At 44.4% G+C, this 15900-nt stretch overlaps 1 pseudogene; it reads left to right on the top strand.

The window, feature by feature from the left end:
• The first annotated feature begins 11971 nt into the window (after positions 1-11971).
• The window catches only part of LOC108289871, a 4772-nt pseudogene continuing 843 nt past the window's right edge, over positions 11972-15900 (top strand).

Genomic DNA, 15900 nt, shown 5'->3' on the forward strand with positions numbered 1-15900 from the left:
AATTCATTGCCTCCCCCTACCAGCTCTAAGGCAGGCCTGGACCTCTGACTCCACTGAAGGTTCTCGGGCATCAGTCACTGAGGGACAGAGTTGAGCTAGCTTGAGGTTCAAGGTCAGGCCACGTTAGGCTACATTTCTGGCTTTGGTCCTTACTGGCTGTGTGCGTCTGCTAGGGCTGCCATAAAAGGGTATCACCAACTGTGCGACTTAAAGCAACAGAAATGTGTTCTCGCCCAGCTCCGGAGGCGCGCCATCTGAAATCAAGCTGTTAGTAGGATCGCCTCCTCCGAAACCCTCTAGGGAGGATCCCTCCCTGACTCTTCCTGCTCTGGCAGCCCCAGGGAGGGGGTCCTTGATTGCGGTGCCATCACTCCACCCTCAACCCCTGTCTTCACATGGCTGTCTTCTCTGTCTCTGTGTCTGACTCCAAATGTCCCTCTTTTCACAAGGACGGTAGTCACATTGGATGTGGGGCCCACTGGACTCCATGTGACCTCATCTGAACTAATCATATCTGCAACAACACTATTTCCAAATAAGGTCACACCCTGAGATACTGAGGGGGGAGTAGGGGTTAGGGTTTCAACGTATCTTTCGTGGGGAGACAATTTGACCCACAGAACTACGTGTGACTTGGACGAAGTGGATGAACCTCTCTGAACCACAGCTTTCTCAGCTGAAAGAGACAGAACCATGACCCACTTCACACGGCTGCTGTGAAGCTCAGATGAGATTCGCGGGGAAAGTTCCTACTCCTGGAAGGTGTTCAGTACATATCAGTTCCTCTCTGTGTTCCTGCCATGCCTCCCCCGCCCCTCCTACTCCCTTTGGGGAAACTGTGCCCCTATTCGGACACCAACTGTCTGCCTGCTGAGCTATGGATCAGCCATGGGCGTTATGCAATCAGAGCTAAAATCAGGAGAAGAAGCAGGAAACGCATGGAGGAAATGACCTGGATGGGAATCTGGGAATGGATGGGTTTGATGTCCACGGCATTAAAAATCGTAACGTTCAGAGGACAATTTGGCAATATTCCAACTAAAATGCCTATGCTCTTTGGACAGGCAGCCTGCTCCTGGGCACTTATCCTAAACATTTGGTCTCTGTGCCAAATGACACACGAAAGGCATCGCCATCACAACATTGGTCATCAAAGCCATGGCTGGAAACAGCCCACACTCTATGATACACCCATGGAATGAAACACCACGCAGCCCTTGAAAATAATGAGGCAGTTCTCTGTGTGATGAAATGAAATGATCTCCAAGATACAATTTTAAATGAAAAAACAAGGTTTGAGCAAGGAGGGAGAAGCTAGTGGCACACAGAGGGTCTCAAGGCGATGAAGCTACTCTTTATGATGCTATGACGGTGGATGCATGTATAGACATTGGTCCAAGCAAACATCAAGTGTGAACTGTGATGTAAACCATGGGCTTTGGGTGATAGTGACGTGTGGGCTCATCCATTCTAACAAATGGACCACTCTGGGGCAGGATGCCGGTAACAGAGGAGGCTGTGCATGTGTGAGGAAGGGGTGGATGGGAAATCTCTGCATCTGCTCCGTTTTGTTGTGAATCTACAATTGCTTTATTGTTAACTGCTCTATAACGTCTATTTTTAAAAAAGCAACATTTAGAACATTATGCCAACTACCCTGGTGGGAGGAGAGAAAACATACGTGTATCTGTATACATGTCTATACACATACACACATGTACACAGGTAACATATAAAGATATATGAAATATTAATAATGGTTCCCTCAAAGAAATTGGCCAACTAGGGCTGAAGACAGAGAGACACACGTTTCATTGTATACTCCTCTGTGCCTTTTTTTCTTTTTCTTTTGAGACAGAGTCTCACTATGGTGCCCAGGCTGGAGTACAGAGGTGCTATCTCAACTCACTGCAACCTCCACCTCCTGGATTCAAGGGATTCTCTTGCCTCAGCCTCCCGAGTAGCAAGGATTACAGGCGCCTGCCACCATGCCCGGCTCATTTTTGTATTTTTACTAGAGATGGGATTTCACCATATTGCCCAGCCTGGTCTTGAAATCCTGACCTCGAGTGATCCACCCTCCTCAGCCTCCCACCTCTGTACCTAAATTATCTATTCTATAAATACAATTTTTAATAACAAAAAGCACAGGTTTCAAAGGCTTGTGATTAACTAGGCTTCACCTATAGACTCACGCTTAACCCCAGCGAGGGTTCCAATCTGGAGGAGATGGGGAAGCATGTCAAGTAGCTGATGGTGGCACGTAGCCCAGCAGGGATGTTTTCATTTAGGGGCAGATGCTAACCATAGCTGGGAATATCAGAATCAGAATCTGACCTTCAAGAAGAGCGCACGGTGAAAACTACATAGGTAGGGCAACCATGTGAGCTTAAAGCAGAGATGGGGTTCTGAGTGGGAAGGGGAGAGAGACAGGGGAAAGGGGCAGGGGCCTATCTCACACTCAGGTCCCGCAGCTGGAGGAATGCCTTGGGGAGACAGCTAAAGCTCCTGGGTACAGAGACCCACTCAGGCTCCACAAACACACATACCTTAGCACCTGCTGGGGAAGACAAGGCTGCAGAGGAAATCTCCTCCTTCCCCAACAAAGCCAGGAAAGAAAGGAAGGCATCCAGGAGCCAACCAGGCCCCATCGCAGTGCATTCCTGTCACATCCTCTTCCTCTACCTCATCCAAGCTTACTCAGGGGTGTCTTGTTCCCTTGGGGTCCTGCACAGGGACTGGCTAATTTAGTAAACTAATCAAGACACACGATCAGGCATTATTTCATGAGCACCTCATGGGGCGCCACATAGGATGTTTCCTCTTGAATCAACTTGACATTGAGATATGAATAGCTGTTAATTGTTTAATTTGTTCATCCTTCCCAGGGGCAATTGCATTTTACTGGCACTTCAGACACTCAAAGGAATGTGTGTCTGCAGGAAATTATTTCAGGACTGTGACAGCATAGTGGAGGGCAGCTGTTTAGGACTGGAGGCCTTCCCTGTACCCTGAAATCCTGTGACAAAGGCAAGAACCAAATTCATCCACCTTTTATCCCAGGCCATTTCTGGAATAACACTGAAGACCACTTTAAGAGGGAAGAAAAAGGCCACCTGGAGTGGAGCCTGCCAGCACTGCTCTATGATCTATGGCTAAACAAAAGGCCAGTGTCACCTGAATGGCTCAACAAGGCACAATAGACTTGGGATCTGTCAATCAGGCATATTCCACTGACATAATTTAGCTGCCACTATATGTCAGGTCTGTAAAGAAATAATTGCTATGTCCCAAGAGAACTGATGCTCGACATCAGGCCTTACAAGTGGGCCCAGGAGTGTCCTTTTCTTCCCCTGCCTATGAAACTCAAGAACTTCTCCAGCCCAACACACACACACACACACACACACACACACACACACACACACACACACAAAATTAAATTCTTTTCAGGAACAAAGACCCTTCCTTTGTGTTGCCACAGACAATGAAGAAATCAGCCGGTCTGGTCCACCCTCAAAGAAAAAGCCAGTCAGTGCAATTTACCATGAACACTGACCATTCAACTGGACTTACCAACTCTCTTGGGGACTGCATCCTTTTAGTATGCAGGGTACAGAAACTCCATGAGCCTCTCAATTGCCCTGGTGCAATTACTGTATTGATTTGATGCGGCATTAGCTCTGTGTTTAAGGTAGTTTATGGTTTTTAATTTGCAATTAAGTCAAATGATGCCTGTTTGTTAAAACGGCTGACATTTGTTTATATTCTGCAGCAAGCAATGAAGGCAGCTCCCATTTAGTATCACAAACACGCAGAGCAGGGAGCTTGACATTTCAAGGAGCTCAGTTCCTTGCCTGGCTCTTCAAACTACTAAAAAAATTAAACTTACACCCATCCATTATAAAATGGTTCAAATAATAATTGGTGCTTTTCAGTGACAAGCTGATGAAGTCACCAAGCAACCTTGGAAGGCTGCTAACGAGATGAATAACAAGAATAACTGATTTTGTCACTTCTTCCTTTATGAATAATCTTCCAGCACTTGACCTGCTCTATTTCCTTCCAGCCTCTGATGTAGCTACACTGCAGCTACTCTTCATGGTGGTTGGTTTTGGTGGGGGGAGTTTTGGTGTCACTTTTATTGTTGCATTGTCTTTCAACAGCAACCTCAGAATTCTTCTTTACAAATAAGCAAGATGGTAGTGGACAAGGGTTTGAGTTTCAGGAGTGCATCCCATATTCCCAGTGCCAGAGCACTATCAGCCAACACTGAGCATGTCGTGGCTCTGCAAAAACGTTGTATCTCATGTGAGGACGCTCAGATATTCTCAGACATCCCCATTTCCAAGTCCTATTCTTAGCTCTTTCAACTCTGTGTGCCTACCAACCTACCTCATGACAGTTGCGACAAATACCAGCTGCAGAAAATAATGCCTGCTTTTTTTAACCATCCCAACATGTAACCGTCCCAACATGTAACAATTCAGTAGAAGAGAATGCGCCTGCAAGAGACAGAGGATAGAAAAGAAGATCAGAGCGTCACGGAAGACAAAGGAAGAGTGTGTTTCAAGAACATCCAATGCTGCTAAGAGGTAAATGAAGAGGAGGACTGCATGGCAGGTAGGAAACGGATGATTTCAGATATCACGTGGCACTCAGGTGACCTCAGTTATGACTGTTTTGACAGAGCGATGGGGGCGGGAGCCAGCATGGAGCATTTGGAGGAAGGGCTGTCGCTGCAAGGCAGATGCTTCCCTGTTCTGCACACCCCAGCAACCAAGGCTGTGACTACACAGGGAAGATCCATCCATTTAAGAACCTCCTCAGAGCAGTATTCTAAGTCATGCTTTTAATTTGCCATTTACTAAACTATTAACGTTTTTGTTTGTTTTGTTTTGTTTTTGTTTTTGTTTTGTTTTGTTTTGTTTTGAGACGGCGTTTCACTCTTCTTGCCCAGGCTGGAGTACAGTGGCACAGTCTCGGCTCACTGCAACCTCCGCCTTCCAGGTTCAAGAGACTTTCTTGCCTCAGCCTCCTAAGTAGCTGGGATGACAGGTGCCCACCACCATGACCAGCTAATTTTTTTGTATTTTTAGTAGAGACAGCATTTTGCCATGTTGGGCAGGCTGGTCTCGAACTCCTGACCTCGTGATCTGCCCACCTCAGCCTCCCAAAGTGCTGGGATTACAGGCATGAGCCACTGCGCCCAGCCTACTAACCTTGTTTTTAAGAGATTAGGTCCTGCTGTGTTGCCCAGGCTGCTCTCCAACTTCTGGGCTCAAGGGATTCTACCCCCTCTGCCTCTCAATTATTTGGGATTACAGGTATGAGCCACTGCACCTAGCTTAAACTACTAGCTTAAACATGGATTTACACAAAAAATCCAAATACTAAAGAGCCATAACTACCATATGGGTTTGCTATTAACTGCCTCCTCCTCGTTTTCCAGTTAATTCATGAAATCCAGCCAGAAGTAGCTCAGAGAGCAACTCTGGACTGGCCTTTGTCTGGCTTTACAACTTCCTTTGTAGCCTGATGGCTTCATCATCCCTGCTCCATTTCCATGTTCTATGCCAGTCCAAGATCCTTGCTGATCCATGACAATCTATGTTAGACCAGCCACTTGACCACATCAGAGCCAAACCAGCACTTACTGAGAGTTCTGTCTCTACACCTGTTTCTACGTAGCTCCAAGTTAATGCAGAGATTTCAGTCACAGTAGGGTTTTGCTCTGTCTTGTACAGCAAGTGCTGAAGCAAATAGAAATGAAAGTTCTGCAAACATCCTCCGGAAAAAGCCTATGAATATGACCTACAGATACCATCTCCAGTTGTGATGCGTGAGTAGTTAAGATCTCCCTGGTTAGAGGGAGAAAAGGAACCTCGAATACCGATTTTCAGCTGGAAGTCCTTCCCACTACTACTCCAAGACCTTTGAGATACCGGTTGGAGAAAGCTTGCTTTTTCAAATGAGTTTTTCTGTTATGGTCTCCAATGCTCTAGGGTATTGCAGATGAGACACAGTTTTGTGGGGAACACGTGAGACAGGGATTATACAGAAAGACAGCCCCCCCACAGTGACTTAATCCCCTTCTCTGGAAACAAAAAAAATGGCCCTGCAGACTAAGGGGAGGCAGGAAGGGATGGTTTTTGACGTCAGGAGGCAGTAAGGGTCATGAATACATCCTATGTCGATGACAAATTTAAGAAGGCGCTTGTGTAATGTCGACTGTTAATTAAACTATTCAACCTATTTGGGACTAGGAAAAACCAAGGCAAGTGAATAAACGGGTATTTTCTAAACTTACTTTAATTTTTTAAGAAAATGATATTGACACGCAACAGTGTCTTCCAGCTAAGTGACCATTCAGAAATAAGAAGAAATGGAAACAAAAGGAAGAAATATACCATGTTATGGGTCAAATTGTATCACCCAAGAAAATATATGTTGAAGTCTTAACCCCCATTACCTAAAGACATGACCTTAGTTGGAAGTGGCATCTTTGCAGCAGTTATCAAAATAAGGTCATTAGGGGGTCCTCATCCAATAGGATTGGTGTGCTTATAAAACGGGGAAATTTGAACAAAGACACAGACACAGGCGCAGAGGAAAAACAACGTGGAGACACGGGGAAAGACAGCCACGTGCCTGATGGATGCACAAGCTGAGGAACATCAAGGATTGCCAGCAAATGCCAGAGGCTAATGATGCAAGAAAGAATTCTTCCCTGATGCTGTCAGAGGCAGCAGAGCCCTGCCAACACTTTGATCTCAGACTTCTGCCCCCAGAATGTGAGACAATAAATTTATGTTATTTTAAGCCACCTAGTTTTGGGTACTCTTCTATGGCAGCCCTAGGAAGCTAATACATGATCTCATTATATGTATATATTAAGTGTAGGTTTGTCCCAATTTCTAAAAATTACAGTGTGAAAGAGATCCCCATTTTATGAATGAACAACCATGGCAGGCAGATCCGCACAGCTCCATTTGGCATAGCAACCGTGGGAATGCAAGAACAGAAGATAAGGACAGAATAAAAAGAATCCTGAAGTAAATTTAGAAACAAAACACATAAGCCTTTTTACAAGTTGCTTAAAAGGTGTAAATTTTGCTCTGGGCTTCCCACTGGCCAATTTAAAGAAAGAAATTCAATCAGTTACACAACACGAGATCCACATGGAAAGAGAAAAAAAGGCCATCAGGAGAAACAAAGCTATTTCTGGGACTGAATCCTGAAAGAAAGTTAACTAAGAGACTTGTCTGATTTCTGAATTTTATCTTTAGCAATATCAATTATCCCATATATACTCTGTTTCATTCTGAATTATATATGGCTGTGTCTTACAATATCCTTCATTTTCAGCCAGCGGCCACACAGGATGGTAAAAGTTGTGATTTTCATAGCTAAAAAGATGTCATTGATTTCCAGCTGTCTAATGATGTGGCTTAATCCAGAGGTAAAATCTGGAATGTTTTATTCAGGGGTTCCCAAAAACTAGTCCACAAACTAGATACATCAGGATCACCTGCAGCTTACCTTTAAGAAGATACAGATGCCTGAACTTCAACCCTGGGGAATCTGATCGCTTGGACAATTCTAAATGAGAAACACTCATCTAGAGAATGACCAAGTACCTCAACCACGCCTTCTGATACGTAGGCGTCATTTCTGTCAGTCTCTATTTTAATAACTTTTAGATAGAAGTCAAGGTGAGACTCCAAGTCCATTATGGGCTTCTTCAGTGTAAACCACTAAACTCATTGCTATAGTCTGAATATGTCTCCGAAAATTCATGTGTTGCAAACTTGATCCTAAGTGTAGTGGCATTGGGAGGTGGGGCCTCTTGGGAGGTGAAATGATTGGTGCTGTTTGCTATGGTTTGGATATGGTTTCTTTGTTCTCACCCAAGCTCATGTTGAAATTTGATGCCCAGTGTGGTACTGTGGGGAGATGGGGCTTACAGAGACGGGTTTCAGCTATGAGGACAAATCCTTCATGAATGGCTTAGGGCTGCTCTTGAGGTAGGAAGTGAGTTCTTATGCCTGTGAGAATGAATTAGTTCTCTTAGGAATGGATCAGTTTCTGAGAGAGCAGGTTGTTATAAAGCTAAGGATGTCCCTGGGGTCTCCCTCTTCTTCACATGTGTTTGCTTCCCCTTTGACCTCCTCCACCACGTGACAATGCAACACAAAAGCCCTCTCCAGAAACCAGGGCCATGCCTTTGAATTTCTCAGCCTGCAGAACCATGAGTTAAATAAACCACCTTCCTTTATAAATTACCCAGACTCAGTGTTCTCTAACAGCAACGTAAAACAGATTCAGCTGCCATAACCAAAAAAAAAAAAAAAAAAAAAAAACACACAACACCAAAAAAAAAAAAAAAAAAAAAAAAGCTTGCAAAAGTGGATTCACTCTGTTCTCCTCCTCTGCCATGTGAGCACACAGTAAGAGGGCCCTCACAAGATGCCAGCACCTTGATCTTAGACTTTCCATCCTCCAGAACTGTCAGGGGAAATTTTGTTTTTTATGAGTTACCCAATCTCAGGTAGTCTTGTCGCATCACAAATGGACTAAGACATTTATCACCTCAAAAAGACTTGGTTCTGGAGTGAAAACGACTCATCACCCACCCTTCCATGTGTCACATGGGCTGGAATAGTGTGGGTCTGTGGCTTGGTCTAAATTCTGTCACCTCCATTTATTAGCCACATGGTCCTCGTCTGGGTCAGGGGCCTCTCTAGCTTTACTTGGCCTAGGGAAATGAAGGCGGCAAGGCCAGTCTCATACATTTGTTGTAATGATTAAATAAGAGAGTACATGTGAAACTCTTAGCAAAATGCCTGTGTGGTGGAAACATCCAATCAAGGAAACTTATTGTTGTGTATTATGCCTTTAGGAGATACCATTTTCTGAGACTGTGCCCCAGGATATCACCCTGCCTGGCTGGAGCTGTCAAACTGCAAGATAAACCATTGAGATGCTCCACAGATCAAAATTGACCACCAAGGTGCAAAACTGAGTCACAAACCCAGAGAGTGGGCCCTCCCTGGCTACCTCCAGCCCTGGTGAGGGTGTCCTCTACACAGACCAACCGGGAGGTGGGAGGACAGGTGTGCAGAAAGCCACATGTAACTAAGCAGACAGTGTTGTTACAGAAATGAGGAAGGTTGTGAGAGCACATGACTCAAAACCCATAAAAATCAACCGGACTCCACATGCAGCACTTAGATGCAACAAGGACTCCAGAGGCCTCCTGGAGAATGGTTCATGTTACTTTTATTAGTGAGGGTCTTTTAAATCCTTTATTGGTTAATCCTCCTATTGGCTGGATAGCTCCTTCTTGCAGGATCATAGAGCTAGGTGTAGTCTTGAACGGGTTATCTTGGGGCCTTATTATTTGCCTCCAAACACTTTTTTAATCTAAACCTGAGTGCCCAAAGTACCCAAGGTGTATATGCAGAGTAACTAATTTGTATGTCTTCCAAAACTGTGAGCCCACGGCAGGGAGCAGGGGAAGAAGGGAAGCGGAGGGAGAGGAGGGTGTCGTTAAAACTCAGAGGCAGGGTGGTGGAGGGACTGCATAATTAGCAATAAGCTCGCTAAGGGACCCTAGGGAGGCCATGTGACGGCTGTCGGTATCAGTTGAATCTCTGCCACATCTATCTGTGGTCTGTGATGTAGCCATTTACAAATGTCTATGGAGAGTTCATAATAACATAGGAAATGCTTACTCTGCCCCGTACATCATATAGAAATAATAGCAACACTTGACTGAGCACAAACTGTATCATATATACTCATTAAAGGATATATGTGTGTGTGTATATATATATACACTCTCTGCTATGCACGCGCATACACACACACACACACACACACACACACACACACATTCTCTCTCTCTCTCATGAAACGAACACCCTACAGGGTAGGTTTTATTTTCCCAGCCTGAAAGATGAGGAAACAGAGACTCAAAGTTAAACCACTTGTCCAAGGTCATCCAGCTACTGCATGGTAGAAAAGGGCTTTAAACCCTCGCCTGCCCATCCCCCTAAAGGCCTGCACTCTCATTTCTGCCATCACGCTAAACAACTAGCTAGGGTCAACACCAAAGATTCCAAGGAAATAGAGTAATTGGATTGTATCTGGATCCTGAGAGTTTGGGCATTTTTAAAAACAGCTTTGCATTTTTCCAGAAGGGCCCCAACATTTCTTTCGTAAAGAAAAACACTTTGTGTATTCCTTTCCCATATGACTTTCCAGCAAACATAGGAGGCCTCAGATGGACCCAGCAGTGAGCCCTGCTTCCTGCCTACCGTCTCTCACTGAAATCCAAGGCAACCCTGGCTCAGTGGTCTGCTGAGAGCTGCTCCGCTCACCACACAAGATGCAATTTGATTTGTGCAAACTTTTTTTCTTTTCTCTATAGCTGTTCCTTAACTCCAGCCAGGGACCCCTGCTGCCCGACTGACATCGGCTTAGAGACTGTATCTGTTTCCTGTTGCCGCTGTAACAAAGTGCCACGGGCTGGGTAGCTTAAAACAACAGAAATGTATTCTTTTTCAGGCTGGGCACAGTGACTCACACCTGAAATCCCAGCACTTTAGGAGGCTGAGGCAGTGGATCACCTGAGGTCAGGAGTTCAAGAACAGGCTGGTCAACATGGTGAAACCCCATCTCTACTAAAAAATACAAAAATTAGCCAGGTATAATGGTGGGTGCCTGTAATTCCAGCTACTCGGGAGGCAGAGGCAGGGAGAATTGCTTGAACCCAGGAAGGGGAGGTTGCAGTGAGCTGAGATGTTGCCACTGTACTCCACCCTGGGCAACAGAGCTAGAAGCTGTCTAGGGGGTGGGGGGGAAGGGGAGGGGAGGGGAGGGGAGATAAATTTATTCTTTTTCAGCTCTGAAGGCCAGAAGTCCAAAAGTCCAAGGTTTTGGCAGAGCCAGGCACCCTCCAGTGACTCTGGGGAAAATTCACTCCTTGCCTCATCCAGTTTCTGTTTCCAGGCATTGCTTGACTTGTGGCTGCATTACTCCAAGCTCTGCCTTTGACTTCACATGGTCTTCTTCTCTCTTACCTTTGTCCCCTCTTCTATATGTTATAAAGACACTTGTTATTGGATGACAAGTGTGTTATCTGGATAATTCAGGATGAACTCATCTCAACATCTTTAATTCTAATACATCTGCAGAGACACTTTTTCCAAATAAGGTCACATTTGCATGTTCTAGGGATTAGGGGGTGAACATAGTTTTTTGGGAGCCACCATTTAATCCCTAGAGAAACCATCCCTCTTGCAAGCCCAGGGCTCATTACAAGAGGCAATGGAATGGATGCTGTGTTTACATCTTGTGATGTCAGTTTCAGGATCACGTGTTGAGCTCCCCACATCACCACAGCAGAAGAAAATTCTGCCGCCAGCCTGAAAAGTGAGGAAGTTGTAAGCTCTTCTCTATCTCCTCCCTAACCAAGCAGCATCTCTTGCATAGCCGGCAATGATGGATTCTAAGATGAAGTACTGTCCCTTTAAGTTCCTGAGGCTCAAAATCTTGAAATTTCTTTTTAATTTTATGGTAACCATTAGGGGCTTTGTCGAGGAAGGATGACAGGAGTAATCACCCGAAAACAGATTTCTAGGTAATTTATACTTAGTCAATCCAAACCTAATTCCTGGGTGACCTATCCTGTGCCTAAGGAGGCTGAAATAATCATGTATTTACCCTTTACCCTGAAATTAGATGGTACTTACTATGCAATTACCCAGTCACTAAGTGACAATTACCGTGTAATTAAATGGTCAGTGGTTACCATATTATTAAATAGCATTGACATGATATTCATTCCACAGAACCTTGTACAGTGGCCTCAGAATTAAACTCCCCACCAAGAAATTACAGCCATTCCTGGCAGATCTGTTCTTTGCTTGGGTGGCTTTCTAGCTGGCAAAAATCCCAGTGTCACATGCCCAAGAGGATGCTGGAGGTGGTGAACACAGGGCTCAGATGTAACGTGGCCTCTTAGGCACAGGCCCCTCATTAGACCAGAGGAGCCCCTCTGTAGCCCAGCTCCAGTCCAAAGCTAGGATATGTGGCCAAATTCCATGATCCTTCTCCAAGAACATGGTGAAAAGGAGTAGAAGACATCATATTCATTCTCTCCTGGACGTGATACCTACCCAGGGGTGAAACGTGCTGGGAGAGCTTGGAGCCTGAGTAAAGCAAAGCCCTTGGATGAGTAATTTCACCTGGGAGAAATAGTCACCAAATCTTTAATACAAACATAAGCTGCCTTCTCTGTTCCATAAGAACAGGACTTTTATCTGTCTTGTTTATTGCCTTATCACCAATGCCATTCTTGGCACATTGTCGATGCTCAATAAATATTAGTTTAATGAATTGAATTGAATTGATTGTTATGCATCTACTACATGCCAGACACCATGAATTGAAACATTTTAAGGACACTGTGAGGTCCTCATGGAGTCTCAGAAAGGCTGCATCACTTGCCCAAGGTTATAAAACAATCAGGGGGTGGCAGGTACAAAACTAAACACATGACACCCCAATCTCAACCACATGCAGCCTCAAACCACCCTGGGAAGCTAAACGTCTTTGGAAGGCAGTAGGTGCAGAGCAGCCTGGCCAGACATGGAGGCTAGGCCAGCCCATGGATGGCTGCAGCCCAGGAGCCTCAGTTGGGGGCCAGGTGAGCCACAGACAGAACAGGAGGTCAATGGCCACCAGCACAGGTGGGTGTGACGGCTGTGGTCACAGTGGACACTATAGAGAAAGACAACATCACACTGTCCTTCTCCCCTGCCTCTGATGCAGAATTTGATGCTGTGGTGGGATATTTAGAGAACATTATCATGGAAGACAAGTTCCAGTTATTGCAGAGAAATTCCATGGACAGTACTACCAAGAGTTTGAAGACATGAAAGAGAATAAACGCACCCACACACCTACTTTTAATGAATACATTTCTTTGGTAGAAAAGTATCTTGAAGAACAGCTGCTGGAGTGGATTCCTGGATTCGACATGGCTGCCTTCAAGCAAGGTCATGCCCCATAAAGATGAAGGGGCAGGTCACACATTCCACATGCTGCTCACATTTACAGATTGTCTGACTTTTACAGAAATATTTCTGGACTACAGAGCAGAAAAAGGCAGCCAGGGATTGGATTTAAGCAGTGGTATAGCGCTGACTTCATTGTGCAAATCATCCTCTATGACAGTTTCCCAGAACAATCTGCAGCACCAGATCCCACCTCCAGGCAATGAATGGGATCATTCTAATGTCACTAGCTGGAAACACTCAGCGAAGTTTCAGCTACTGATGACTGAGGAATACATCCTGGAAAAACTGGCTCGGTTCTGCAGGTCTGCATTAAGTATTGATGTATCAAAACCAAAACAACGTAATCCCCCACAACAGCTTCTCCTGAAACACCTTCTTGTGTTCAGTAACCCTTGTACATTTCCCCAAATGCTCAGTAATCCTAGCACTCCTCCCAATCCCAAGTAGACACTTCCCTCAGGTGCTTCTGGGTTAGAATGCTTTGGGGGCCTCTTTCCCCACTATACATATTGGCATGTCAACAGCGTGGAATAATCCACCATCACAAACTCTTTGACCCAGGCCTTGCATGAACCTTTTTGTGCACTGACAGCTCTTTTTCACATGGCTCAGAGTCTCAGTACATCAGCTTTAGTGGACTTTTTGACTATTTGTAGGAAGATTTATCTAGGGTGTTACGCAAGCCAGCTGACCATCTTGAGATTTCTGGATCTCCTGTGATCACAGGTTGTCTTGGCTCTAGGAATCTACGAAGAGTGTGATCCTTTATCTAAAAGCTACATGTGAAAAATCAATTCCTAGTCTTACATGTACAGTCCTGTATCACCATGTCTTCTGCTGGTCCTGATGTAGTCCCATTTCCAGGAGACTTTAAGCATTACATTTCTAAAAAATAATTTTATAGATGAATAATCAGGCTAGCCTAGTGAATGTGATCTTGCAACTTCCATGATTACCCACTTAAAGATCAAAATATTCCATGCTGTGTGCTTTTTAGTCGTTAGTGCTGCGAAGGCAAAAATGCCTTCTGCATTGGCATTAATTCCCATTTTACGGGGCACTAATGAATTCATGCTGTGTGCTGGAAACCAACTAAATCAGTATCCTGTTCTTAGAGCACATTAAATGAGTCTATGCCTGTTGCTGAAAATCTTTTCTGTATAAACCGGTTTGTTAGGCTTTCTGCAGGGTAGGTAGGAACTCTGTAATTTCCTCTTCCTGTCAAAATTCTCTCCTACTGAAACGGTGTTCCACTGGCTGAGCTTTCCATGAGTAGGAGGTTGTAAACAGCTCTACTGGTCATCTGTCTGCCTTGCTTTGTGTGTGATAGACCATTACTTACCAGAAAATATGTGTATTAAGAAAACCGGTCATTCAATTTCAATGTGTACTTTTTATTTTTTTAAGCAAAAATAAGAAGTTGTACTGACTTTTCACTTGGCAATTCTAGTTTCAGAGGATAAGCTATAAGCAACGTGTCTTTTCTTTATTTCTATGTTGACTGAACACTTTTGTACTATGAGTAAAACGTGAAGCATTTTGCAAGAACCATTTTTAAAAAAAGGACTTTGGAAAGCTGATGGCTTTCCCAGGGTGAATCGCTTTGGAGGTCTAAGATTTATTTATGTAAAGGAACCACAATAGTTTATGTATACTGTTATTCACACTTACTAAAGAAAATGAGGCTCAGAGAGATTAAGGGACCAGTCCAAAGTCAAACATCCACTAAATTGCTGAGGGTTGAACTTGAACTCAGAAGCCATTTGTCTGCTTCGTGTAACTAAAGAAAGACAGACCACCTGCCTCGAGCCCTCACATTTCCACCATTAAAATGTTTGGGGATCAGCATTGTTTCTAAATGTTGATGGTAAAATGGAATGTCTCACTAGCGCTCTCTAATACCCTCAATCAAATTACCTAGCCTCCAAAGACAGATTCAGAGGAAAAAATTAGACCAGAGAGGAATGGATAAAGTCTGAGGTTGTATAGAGGAACACAGTTTTCATCTTAAAGTCAATTCTGATCCACCGATAGTGGCTGCATGGACATTATATTGTGAAGCCGTCTGGGGTTACATCAGGACTCAGCAGCATCAAGGATCATAATCAACTAGTGATACCTGCCGTGGACACTGTTGAAGGCGTAGCAGCACGTGAGTCAGGTATTTATCATTTCTTACAGATTTTGCGGGATTCTACAAAATAAGGTCAGGCTTGGAAATTGTTAGGGAAGAAGACAATGAGCGAGGCTAGAAAAACAGCTAATAAAGTAAGCAGCCAAAGACATGATTTTCCTCAAGTGCATACGCTTGAAGGAGAAAGTGAAAAATAAGACCTTAGTAAAATACAAACTACAAGTCAGGAAACCTTGCTTCTGGTCCCACCTCTGCATTTCATTATCATTCTTAATTAAGCTCATCACTTCCCCTCTCTAGGTCTTGGTTTCATCTGTAAAATGAAGGTATTTGAATAGCAAATCCCCAAACCACTTCTCCAACAAGGATTTCCACAAATCTATGGTGCTGGTTACTGAACTATGTAAAGAAAAGGGAAAATTACAGGCAGGAGAAGTGAGCAAAAGCCGGTCACACTCTTTAATTTTCTATTGGAGTATGAGATACAGAAGTAGAAATCAATACTTTCATTTTGACTATGTCTTAGACATGAATTCAACATGGAAGTAGAAATGTCAAGTAAGGCCGGGCGCGGTGGCTCAAGCCTGTAATCCCAGCACTGTGGGAGGCCGAGGCGGGTGGATCACGAGGTCAAGAGATCGAGACCATCCTGGTCAACATGGTGAAACCCCGTCTCTA

Source organism: Cebus imitator, unplaced genomic scaffold (assembly GCF_001604975.1).
Source record: "Cebus imitator isolate Cc_AM_T3 unplaced genomic scaffold, Cebus_imitator-1.0 Scaffold416, whole genome shotgun sequence".
NCBI lineage: Eukaryota > Metazoa > Chordata > Mammalia > Primates > Cebidae > Cebus > Cebus imitator.